The sequence below is a fragment of the Tenrec ecaudatus genome, chromosome 11 (genome assembly GCF_050624435.1).
Source record: "Tenrec ecaudatus isolate mTenEca1 chromosome 11, mTenEca1.hap1, whole genome shotgun sequence".
NCBI classification, from domain to species: Eukaryota; Metazoa; Chordata; class Mammalia; order Afrosoricida; family Tenrecidae; genus Tenrec; species Tenrec ecaudatus.
Window position 1 is genome coordinate 8,495,861 of NC_134540.1, and position 12,695 is coordinate 8,508,555.

Genomic DNA, 12,695 nt, shown 5'->3' on the forward strand with positions numbered 1-12,695 from the left:
GAGCCAGCTTTGATTAGTTGATATAAAACCATCCAACAACCTCACCTCGAATTAGCGGCACCGAAGGATTCTGCGGGCAAAAGACTGAACAACACCGGAAGCACAAAAAGAGTGGAAAAGAATGCACAATCACTGAACCCAAAAGAATGTGCCGTGCTGAGACGTTTCGGGAAGGAGCCATGATTGAGAACTGCTGATATTGAGGGAAGCCCAGGCTGCCTCCTGGGCCTGGTGAAAACAAGGCTTCGAGAATTGGCAGAAGACCACGGGAGATTTCTCAACAAAGGATGCAGTCCTGGGGAAGTGCTTGCTCGCTTATGCCAACCAATTTGGAAGACAGCTGCCTCGCCAGTTGACTGGAAGAGATCCATTGTTGTGCCCATTCCAAAGAAAGCTGATCCAGCAGAACGTGGAATTGTTGAACAACATCATTAATATCACATGCAAGTAACATTTTGCTGAAGATAATTTGAAGATGATTACATCAGTGCATCAGCAAGGAACTCCCAGAAATGTAAGCCCAATTCCAAAGGGACATAGAAGGAGGAATCTTATTGCTCATGCCAGATGGATCTCGACTGAAAGTCAAGAATCCCAGAAAGATATTCATCAGGGTTTTCTTGACTGTGAAAAGGCATTCCAGCGTGCGGATCATAACAAGGCATTCCAGCGTGCGGATCATAACAAAGTAGATAACCTATGAAGAATGGGGTTTCCAGAACACTTCAGCGTGCTTCTGGGGAGCTTTCACATAGACTCCGCAGCAGCTGTTTCTGAGAACAAAAGAATATCGCGTGATTTAAAATCAGGAGAAGGGTGCATTTCAGCGGTGGCCTTTCACCATAATCATTCAATCCAGATGCTGAGCAAAACGCTTCAGGAAGCTGGATTCTGTGAAGAAGAACAGGGCGCCGGGATGGGAGGAAGCTCCGTTAAGTTAGCCGATGAAGATCAAAGACGGCAGCCTCCAGGATGAATTACAGCTCTCAACATAAAGAAAACAGAAATCCCCAGCAGTGGACCAGTAAACAGCATCATGATAAATATGCAAAGTGCCGGGGTTGTCCCTCTTTTACCTAGATCCACGGTGAGCACTCAAGGAGCTGCAGTCAGGAAATCCAGTGACAGACCCCCGGGCACACGCGCGCCCAAAGACCTCTTGAAAGTGTTAAACAGCAAAAGCCGCACTTTGACACAAGCTGTTTCGATACGCGTGCTTCCAATAGCTTCATAGAGGGTGGAAAGCTGGACGATGAGTAAGGAAAGCGGATCCCTGGAAGCTACGCAGAGGAAGAATACGGCGGACTGCGGGCGAAGTCAAGTCCAGCCAGGATGTTGCTGAGAAGGGAGGATGGCAAGGCCTTTGCTCGTGCCTTCAGCATTGTGTCCGGTGGGACCCGGCCTGGAGAAGGACATGGGGATTGGCACAACCGAGGGTCAGCACAGGAGGAAGAGCCTCGAGGCAATGAACCGGCGCAGGGACTACAACCGCGGCCTCGGACAGTGGCAGAGGGCTGCTGTAGTCGGATTCTTGTGCGTTAGGGCCAACTCAGCCCCTCCCAACAGCCACGCATTCACACAAACACTTAAGTAACCTTTTCTATAAAAATAATCTAGGAAAAGCCTGGAGGAGGATGAATAAAATGTTTAGGTGTAGGGTTTGAGTCTTTCTAAAAATATCCTTTAATGTTCGTTAATCTTCTCATCTGATTTCCAAAATACTGCTCTTAATTTGGCTGCTATTTTTTCATCGTGATTTAGCATTTACAAGGAGTTTTACAGTCATTAGAGTTGAGCCACAGCATCTTCCCAACTGGGACGACCTGGCTGGCCTCTGGAAGCAAATTCAGAAGACATCTCTGACACGTTCAAGGTATAATGTGCACAGACAGAATCTTTGTTCATAACCAAGACTTAGCCTCTGGCTTGGGAAAAGTGGGTGAGATAAAATATTAAAGATAATCCTGCATTCCCCATGTGAGCCACAGCCTTATTCCCGAGAGCAAAAACGCGACTACAGCCAGAGGCCGGGATGAAATGGGATGCTGCGAAGTGTTGAAGACGAACGGTGACCCAGCGGAGCACCTGTTAGCCCGGATGAGTCGAGAGGACCTCAGGCTCAGTGCATTTCTCTCACTCAGAGCCAGCGAGTCGACCCCGACTCCTAGGCACCCTGTGGGACAGGGTGGGACTGCCCGCGTGGGGTTCTGAGACCGTCACTCTTGACTGGTGGTGTCAAAGTATTCGGCTCACATCCCAGCGAGTGACCGCTGGGCCACCAGGGCTGCAGCTCATAGATCTTTGTGGGAGCAGACCACCCTATCTTGCTCCCAGGATCAAACGGGTGGATTGAGCTGCTGACCTTTTGGTTAGCCCAATGCTTAACCCACTGTGCCACCAGGGCTCCTAAGGGGTGCCGGGGAAGCGTCCCTTCATTGCTGACCCCTGAGTGCATGACTATGGCATCAAAGGCGCATGACCCAGGGCCATGAGAAATAAGATGCAGAATGCTGAAATAAATGGCCGATGTGAGTTAGACAGCAAACTCGGAGATGGTACAGGTGTGGGTCATTCCATGGGGCATAGTATGTCTCTAACCTGCCCAGCTTTGAAACAAGAATCTAGGTTCTTAGAAAATGACCAAGAGGCAGAAATATAAAGATGGGTTATACGTGAAGAGTCCTAATAGCACTGTCAGGTAAGCATTCGTACTGCTGCTGTCTATAAGGTCGGTGGTTCAAACCCACCAGCCACTCTGGGTGAGAGAGATGAGGCTGGCTGCTCCATATAAAGATCTACAGGGCCCTGGAAACTACAGAGCAGCAGTTCTCAACCTGTGGGTCGCGACCCTGTTGGGGGGGTCAAACAACCCTTACACAGGGGTCACCTGATTCGTAACAGCAGCAAAATGACAGTGATGAAGTAGCAACAAAAATAATGCAGTTCCTCACCACTGCATGAGGAACTGTATGAAAGGGTCATGGCATGAGGAGGGTTGAGGACCACTGCTCTAGAGTGTCACTAGGAGTTGAAATTGACTTGATGGCGGTGAGTTTGGGCAAAAGCAAGTTGAAGAGCCACCCCCCAAACAAATGAACAAACAAAAACAATGAACTAAGCCACCCTTAGAGAAGAAACAGGTTTTTATTAGAGTTTAATGTGGAAACCTTTTGTTTTCATTTTACGGTGTTAAATTTTAGCTTGTTAATTCCTATTCCGATGCCTCTTGCCTTTGGGTTTCAGAGCAAGGGGCTGTGACAGACTCGGCAGAAGCAGGCGTTCTCCGACAGAGCCGGATCTTTGTTGCACGGCCAAGTCCTGGCTGCAAGCCGTACACGCAGATGCAGGCAGTCAGCATGATGCTTTCTCGGTTTCTGAACATTTGGGGAATGTGTGGCAGGGAGGGACATTTTACATGGTCTCGGCATCCAGTGTAAGGCTATTTTCCCATTTCTTTACCAAGCATCTGGGAGAAAGGACCGTTTGCCGAGTTCTTGGAATACGGGTGTGGTTGCTGGATGGTTCTGAGCCGGCAGAAAGCTCCCAGCTGTGTCTGCACAGAAGCCCTGCTGCACCACAGAGAGCTCAGCTCGGAGCGTCTTCTCTCAGAAACGAATGCTTCACAGTCGGTGTGTCAAGTGTGCCTTGTTCACATTGTAAGGGCTCGAAAAGCAAACAAAGAAAGCACCCCAAATTCACTGCCATTGACTTGATTCTAACCCGTAGCAACCCTATAGGGCAGCTCGAACTGCCTCTGTGGGCTTCTGAGACTGTAAGTCTTTACAGGAGTAGAAAGCCTGGGCTTTCTCCACCAAGTGCCTGGTGGTTTTGAACCATTGACCTTTCAGTTACAGCCCAATGCAGAACCACTACACTTGTAAGGAGGGCTGAGTTAATTTAAAGCCGTTTTGACGTAACTCTATTTAGTAAAAATGGTAAGTCATGTGTGTCTCTCTTTAGATTTCCCCCCTAGACTGGGACTTCAGTAAGGTGAGGCTGGCTGCCCCGTCAAGGTTTACAATCCTGGAATCTCACTGGACAGCTCTGCTCCATCCTATGGGGTGGGGTCTGTGAGTCAGCACTGACTCATGACAGTGAGTCTGAGTTTGAGTTTGCGTGCAGGCCACAGAGGGGCTTAAACACTTGTTGTTGTTGCTGTGAGTGAGTAGAAGAAGGCTTGACTGTCAGCAGGGGAGACGCTAGGACAGGGCTGTGACACCAGGGCCTGCTGCCGGCCCAGCTCCCCGGAAGCCGGGGTTGCGCAGGCAACCATAGCCAGTTTCCTGATAACCCAGTGCCTTCATGTCGATCCTGGCTCAAGTGAGCCTGTAGGGCAGAGGAGAGTGCCCCATCCTTCCTTCAAACCTCCCTGGAAGCACACAGCCTCACCTTCGCCCACAGAGTGGCTGGTGGGTTTGAACCGCAGAGCTTTGTGTTAACAGCTTTGTGCTTCACTACTGTGCCACCTCACCAGTGCCCACTGCCCTCCACTCAATTCCAACTGATAGTAACCCTCTGGGACAGAGCTGAACTGCTCCATCGGCTTACTGAGGCTCTTTAAGTCTCCATGGGAGCAGACAGCCTCTGTGTTCTCCCGTGGAGCAACTGGTGGGTTTGAACCACTTACCTTGAAGTTACGGCCCAATGTTTAACCCACTGCCCCATCAGGGCTCCTTTCCTAAAGAAATCCTTGTCATAGGGGTGGTGCATGCAGAAGAGCACTGAGCCCAAGCCTCAGGGTCTTTGGAATGCAGGGCACCCTGAGAGTTGCATTTCACCCCTGCCCACCTTGAGCTTAAAAGATTGGGAGACCCCCCCACCCCTACTGGAGAGACAAGACTTGGGGTGGAGAGAATGGCATGTGGGTTCAGGGCACCGATACAACTGTGCACTGGGAAGGGTTGCTGGGAGAGATTACCGGTTAGTTGGTCAACAGCCCAGCGTAGCACAATGTGTTTCTAATAGCAACCTCATTGTCTGCAGCCCGCAGATGAAACACACCAGCCCCGGGCAGCAGATGGCTCATTCTGAGCAAGCCTGGGACTCCCTGTGCGTCCTTAACGCCCCTTTCCTTGTTTGAAATTTAGAAGCGAGAACGGGCAAGCCAGAACAATGTGAACATCCAGCACACCCCACCTCCCCCCGCCCCCTCCCCTCTGCCCCCTCCCCCCTGCCCCCAAGCTTTCTGAGAGAGGAATGAGAAATGTACTGCCATATCGGGGTGCGGGAGAAGAGATTGGTCTCTGTGGGTCAGCCGTTTGGGGTTTGACCCCAAACAGTATGTTAGAGTACCCAGCAGGTCCTAAAACCCTCTGCCACTGAGTTGATTCTGACTCTCAGTGACCCTACGTCTAGTTTCCTATCCTGTCAGTCTTCACAGGAGCAGACAGCCTCATCTTTCTCCCATAAGGATTGAACCAGGGACGCTGTGGTCAGCAGTTCAACATTTATGAGACGCTTTCTCCCCGCTGGTGCTTTCAAACTGATTACCTTTGGGTTCTCAGCCCATCGTATAACCACTACGCCACCAGGGCTTAAGGAAACACCCAAGGCCCAGGGAATGTCTTCTTGGCTCTGTTAACTCGGCTCAAATGCAGGTCCTTGGTTCAAGGGTCTTTTCCACCCGGTGGAGGTGAGGAGGGAAGAGACAGCGAGGGAAGCTCCTGGGGGTCCACTAAAAAGATGTGGGTGGGGCGCACCATGCGTGACACCTAGTGGGTGTCTAGATGAGGGGACTTTCTGAAAGTTCATGAGAAGATCCCATTCTCTTACCATTCCAATGTTCTTTGTTGTTTAATAGTTTTATTGGCATATACTTCACCTATCATATAATTTAATTAAGTCCTATTAAGAGTTGTACAACCAATTGTTGGCTCTCTATTTCCCCCCAACCTTCCCTGCCATGTCCCTGGGTAGTTATTAATCCAGTTACAGTCTCTATCGATCTACCTAAATTCATATAACAAAAATCATCCCGAACACAAACAGGAAGCAACCAAACCGAGCCCAACAATGACTAGACAAAACAGAAAAACCTCAATCCAAAAGAAAGCAGAAAGTGTTCAAAACTGAAATAACTTAAGAAACGGGTCAAAAGGGAGATCAAATGATAAACTACATTTTAACCTAATTATATCTGCCATGATCGGCTTGACATTTGGAGTTGTCTGATAGCAAAACTATTCACTTTTCCTAAATACGGTGAGAGGGGATTCACTGGAGGTTTGCGAGTGGATTGGAGACGTCCACTGCCTTCCATAGCCTTCTGCAAACCAGGTGCTCAAAGTGAAAGTTCTGATACCATTCTCTCCTTTGGATTTGGATTTTATTATTTACAATCCTTAAATCACACAGGCTGGTGCCCTTCTCCCATGTGAATTTAGTTGACGCCTCACTTAGATGGCTGCTTGCTTTAAGACAAGCCTTTAAGACCCCAGACACCGTTCATTCTGGTAGCTGGACACCATCTAGTTTCTTCCCCACACTTGGCCTTAGTGCCCATATCTTCAGTGATGTCTTCATGAGCCATGGAGTAGGGTCATGTCATAAGAACGAATTGTTCTTAGGGACTAGTCATCATTCCAATTTTCAACGGGTTTTTAAAGCCCCCTTATATTCTCTTTGTACGTGCTGGTGGACAGAGGCTTAAGGTAGGATCTATGTGCCCAGTGTCTGAGGGCATCATTTGCTTATCACTTACTGAGCGCTGGTTCTTCAGATACAGAGGTGGCTAAAATATGCCCTGGCTCTCAGTTTGCTAGCAGGTCAGTAGATGCTTTGGAGTGGAGGGGATTTTAGTGTGATGCTGCCAGCCAGACCGGGATTTTAAGAGGAACTTGGTCTTCCAGAAGATCTTGAGGTGACTCAGGTTTGTATTAGTCTGAGTACTTTAGAGAAACAAATCCACAGAAACTCATATGTATGAGAGAGTTGTATACAAAGGGTAAGTGCACATCAAGAAACCATCCCAACCCAGTGCTGCCCAAGCCCACAAGTCCAACATTAACCCATATGTCCCACACCAATCCACAAAGTCCTCGTCCATCTCACAACACACGCACTAGGACACCGACTGCAGGAGGAAAGCAGAGTCAGTGAATGTGTAAGCATCTCAGTGCTGGCAGGGGTCTCCACACGGCTGCTCCAGCACCCAGGGCTGCATCGGGGTAGATCCATGAAGCTTCTCCTCAGGGATGTCTTGCAGGAAGTGAGCCTTGCAAGCAAAGCAGGGAACTGCTAAGGCAGCTGCACCCTGGTCTGACATCACAAATCATGAGACCCGAGAACTAGAAAGGCGAGGCTCACCGAGCCATTTCTCGCTCCTCCCTTCAATTAACCCCACATGTGTTTATCAGCCAGCTTGGCACAATAAACTAACTCAGGTGAGAACTTGGAACTAGCTTACAAAGGCTCAGTGTAGTGATCTGACCGGTATGCCTACATCGATTTTGGAATAAGAAATGCCAGGGGTTCAAGTAAGCATGCTTGTTGTTATTGTTAGGTGCTGTTGGTTCCAACTCATATCGACCCTCTGTACAACAGAATGAAACGCCGTCCACTCCTGCCCCATCTGCTCTTATGACTGAGCCCATTGTTGAGTGAGTTGCATAATTATTCCTCTAGCTAAGCTGTGTTTGGGTAGTTCTAATTTGTGATCATTATGTGTCATGTTATAAGCTGATATGATACCCCTCCTATTTCCTTCACCCACCCCCTCAGCATGAAGGAAACAAAAACCCTCACTGCCGGAGCAAAATGCAACATCATGATGAGCCGAGTGTGATAGTTGATTGTGCCAGCCCGGCCGATAAACACGAGTAGGATTAACTGAAGGGCAGAGGGATAAATGGCTTGGTGAGCCTCACCTTGGTTGTTCTGTGCCTCAGTTTAAAGGGCTCCACTACCTGTGGGATGCCTAGCCTGTGGACTATGTCGCTGTAAGTTGAGGTCCCTTTAAGCCCACACGATTGGAATGTTAATCTCTGGAGCTGGGGACTGACAGTTGATGACAGTTGGGGACCTGCCTTGCTGTTTGCTGCCTGGATATATATAGCCCAGCTCTCTCTTCAGAAGGACTGGCAACTGGCGGCTCTCAAGCCTTAAAGGACTGCTAATGTCTCACTGCTTTATAATTTAACTGTTAATTTCTTGTATTATCTATCTGTATATAATTTAACAGTTCATTTCTTGTATTATATATCCATCTTTATAAATATACTCATATATAATCACTGGAAATCTGGTGTGTCTCTAGAGAACCCTGTCCGACACACCGAGCAAAGGTTGAACTTGTCAGACATCCCCTCCTTGGATCTAGAATTCAGGCTGGTGGAAGCAGCAGTCAGGAAACCAAAGGGCCGGTCCTACCGGGCAGGTCTGCTGCGAGAGACCCGTGTAAGGGTGAAAACAGCAAAGGTGTGGTTTTGCGGAAGATGGTCGGGCATTTTCTAGGGCCTCAGATGCAGGCGTCTGGACAAGGAGTAAGGAAGACCAAAGAGCAATGGATGCGTTTGCACTATGGTGTTCGTGAAGATATTAAATAAGCCACGGACTGCCGGAAGGACAACCAAATCTGTCTCGGATAAAAATAGAGCCTGAACATTCCTTAGAAGCGAGGATGGTGCGACGTACTTTGGACAAGTTCTCAGGAGCGCGCAGCCCCTGGAGAAGGACATCGTGCTTGGTAAAGTGGAAGGGCGGCGACAAAGAGGAGGGCCCTCAGGGGGACTGGCTGCCACATGGGCTCACCCATGACAGTGCTTGTGAGGACAGTGGAAAGACCATAGGACTCAGAACCAACTTCACAATGGAAGAGCAGCCACGACAGCCCACCCAACTCCAGCCCTGGCCCATGAGCCCCTGTGGCGAGCCACCCTCTCCTTGTTTTACAAATGTCCCCAGGGTCATTTGGAACCTGGCTCCGGTGTTCCGCTGTCCTCTGCAGTCTGGCGTCTGCCCCTCAGAGGGACGGTGGTTCCCAAGGTGACATTCCCACTGCCCATCAGACTGTTTGGTGAGCTCCACTTGCCCCCTCTGTGTCTCCTGAGGGTCCCTGGCTTTCTGGCTGTTGCTGGTTTCATTTGCTCAACTACTGTCACAGATTCAACTGTGTGTTCCCCCAAATACATGTCCACTTGGCGGGGCCAGGATTCTCATTGGATTGTCAGTTATGCAATGTCATGTTGCAGTCACTCACCCCGCATGCAATCTGATTGTAAGGCGAGTGGGGTGCCCTGAGCTTATTGATGCAAGGGGAGTTTCCTGGGGTGTGGCCTGCAACGCCTTTGCTCTAACAAGCAGCTGACTACCACCTAAACAGAAGAGCCAGGATGGAGCCAGTCCCTGGGCTGGGAACCGTCTAGATCCAGGAGATGGAGATCCAGGAGACGGAGAGAAAGCCCTGTCCTAGAGCCAGCATGCTGGCTTCCAACTGCGACTTTGAGAGAATGCATTTCTGCTTCTTACAGTCACCTGCTCGTGGTGTTCCTGTGAACTGTGACGCCTGCCGTCAGGCGTGGATAAAAACTATCCCGGCCTCAGGAGAGGGGCCCACCCCACGCTGCATGTTCTAAGCAGGAGAGGCTTTAAGCCTGGACGTGAGTTGCTTTCATGGTGGTTGGGAGGACGTCCACCATCACACCCTTGGCCTCTGCGCTCACAAAGAGCAAGAACCACCACCTCGTCCTGAAAAAGACCTTAAGATCCGGGAGAGAGCTCAGAGCTAGAACACGGATGTTGGAGTGCTGTAGGAGTCGAAAGCAGTGACAAGCCGACTAGTTGGCCACCAGCTGAGTCTGTGAACCTTGCCAACACACACACACACACACACACACACACACACACACACACACACACACACCCAATGCCTTTTTACTGCCTGCCTTCTGCCCTGCCTTCCATTTCCACCAGCCCAAATCCTGCCTTCACTTCAGGGTTCAACACTAAGGTCACTGCCGGAGACCAGAGGAGGTTGTCTTTCTTTGATCTTCACTGCCGGCCTCTAATTAAGCCTTTCTGAAAGCTCTTCCTCTCTCTATTTCACAAGACATTTATAGGGGAGCCTGTTTCTCGCTCCTGCTGGGCTGGTTAGTGCATTGCCGGGTGCCTGCACGTGACCGTGGAGACAGCTGTCCTTACTGAGACCCTTGTCGCCCTGGGAGCTGAGGGGCAGTGGTCCAGCTGCAACATCTTTTCCACCCAGAACCATGCAGTAGCTGCCATTGCCAAGGCTGGCATTCCCGTGTACACCTGGAAGGGCGAGACTGACGACGGGTACCTGTGGTGCATCGAGCAAACGCTGTACTTCAAGGACGGGCCCCTCAACATGATCCTGGACGACGGCGGCGACCTCACCAACCTCATTCACACCAAGTACCCACAGCTCCTGGCGGGCATTCGTGGGATCTCTGAGGAGACCACGACCAGAGTCCACAACCTGTACAAGATGAAGGCCAATGGCATCCTGAAGGTGCCTGCCATCAACGTCAACGACTCTGTCACCAAGAGCAAGTTTGACAACGTCTATGGCTGCCGGGAGTCCCTCATCGATGGCATCAAGCGGTCCACAAACGTGATGATTGCCGGCAAAGTGGCCATGGTCGCAGGCTATGGTGATGTGGGCAAGGGCTGTGCCCAGGCCCTGAGAGGTTTTGGGGCACGTGTCATCATCACCAAGATTGACCCCATCAACGCGCTGCAGGCCACCATGGAGGGCTACGAGGTCACCACCATGGACAAGGCCTGTCAGGAGGGCAACATCTTTGTCACCACCACGGGCTGTGTCGACATCATCCTTGGCCGGCATTTTGAGCAGATGAAGGATGATGCCGTGGTGTGTAACATCACACACTTTGACGTGGAGATCGATGCCAAGTGGCTGAACGAGAACTCTGTGGAGAAGGTGAACATACAACCTCAGGTGGACCGCTACCGGCTGAAGAACGGGCGCCGTATCATCCTCCTGGCTGAGGGCCGGCTGGTCAACCTGGGCTGTGCCATGGGCCACCCCAGCTTCATGATGAGCAACTCCTTCACCAACCAGGTGCTGGCACAGATAGAACTGTGGACCCACCCTGACAAATACCCCGTTGGAGTCCACTTCCTGCCCAAGAAGCTGGATGAGGCAGTGGCTGAAGCCCACCTCGGTAAGCTGAACGTGAAGCTGACCAAGCTGACGGGGAAGCAGGCCCAGTACCTGGGCATGCCAGTGGACAGCCCCTTCAAACCGGATCACTACCGTTACTGAAAGCCCGGCCTGCCCTCCCCTTCCAGCCGGTGTCCCTGCCCAGGCCCCGATTCTCCCCAAGAACACATGGCATTAATTTGAGACTGGCTTGTCACTGGTCCCCACTTTGTCCCCTCTGACTGTTCCCATTGTGGCAAGGGATATTGAGAAACTCCTCTGAAAATGCTGGTCACGATGGAGGTGTGTGGGAAACACCCCCAGCGAACCATGACCTGCTTGCTTAGTCTTTACGCTGCAGTTGGTAACAGTGGGCAAGCCCATGCACGTGACGTCCAGTCCTCACCGGGTCTTAGGGACCCAGGTCACGTGCTTGGTGTGCAGCTCACTGGTTCCTGGGCCCGTGACGGATGACAGGGAGAGTTCACAGGGCTGCAGGGAGAGTTTGAATGCTCCTAGGCCCCTCGCTGAGTGATGGACATTCTCGTCAGCCTCAGAACAGTCAGGTCGGTACTACTTTTCCCTATTTTACAGGGGTTAGCATAGATTTGTCAGGGACAGCCAAAAGAAGTGACACCTATAGGTTAGGAGGGGTCAGAAAAAAAAAACATGAGAAGAGGTGTAAGCCTTCCCCTATGTTGGTAATATGCTGGTTCCTGTCACAACTCTGGGTCAAAAAGGTTAATTTTGTTTACAATGTGTTGAAAGAGGGCAGGAAGGTGGGCTAATAAAGAATTTGGTGCCTAAAAAAAAAAAAAGAATGGAAAACATGTTGTAGATAATAATCTCCTGTCAACTTGAGGTCATACCTACCAATGAAGAGGTTGGTATTAAAGTGAAGGAGTGGATTTTAGCCTGTCAATCAGGTCACAGCTTGGTGACCTCATTCGGAGGCACCACAGAGATAAATGGCTCACTGGAGGGCAGGCCGACTCACTCTGCTTCACATTCCTGTTGACGATCCACATGGAGCCACGCTGATGGCTGCCAGAGTCCTGGAGATTCTTCCACCACCACTGGATCCACAAGACTTTCCACCCACAGGCCTGTGATCTTCCTGCATTTGCTGTCATTGCATGTGTTACATGAGTCTGAAGAGGAATTTACAGACTGGTATCAGACATATGGGCTAATACTGGACTTATGGACGTGATCTGGACTGGGCTGGGATGTTTTCTTAATACACAATTACGCTTTGATATAAAACTCTCTCTTACATACATATGAGTGTCTCTGGATTTGTTTCTCTAGTGACTACCTGTTAGAGGCTGTGTGCTTCACCACTGCACGATGATCACCGAAGCATCCAAGAAGCCCCTGCTTCCTATCAGTCATGAGCCAAATGCCTGTTCATTGCTGTGGACACAGAGCCGCCAATGAGGCCCCTGGCCCAGAGTGCCTGCAACCCAGCGGAAAGAGAAGAAGCAGTTAAGGGAGCAGGTCTGTGCTGTCAGGGTGCAGACGTATCAGTGCCCTCTGCTCAGAGAGAGCACGGGGGGAGGGGCGGGAGAAG

At 50.5% G+C, this 12,695-nt stretch overlaps 1 pseudogene; it reads left to right on the top strand.

Moving 5' to 3' along the window:
* The first annotated feature begins 8,432 nt into the window (after window positions 1–8,432).
* Window positions 8,433–11,245, top strand: LOC142461586 (adenosylhomocysteinase pseudogene; annotated as a pseudogene).
* Window positions 11,246–12,695: the final 1,450 nt, after the last annotated feature.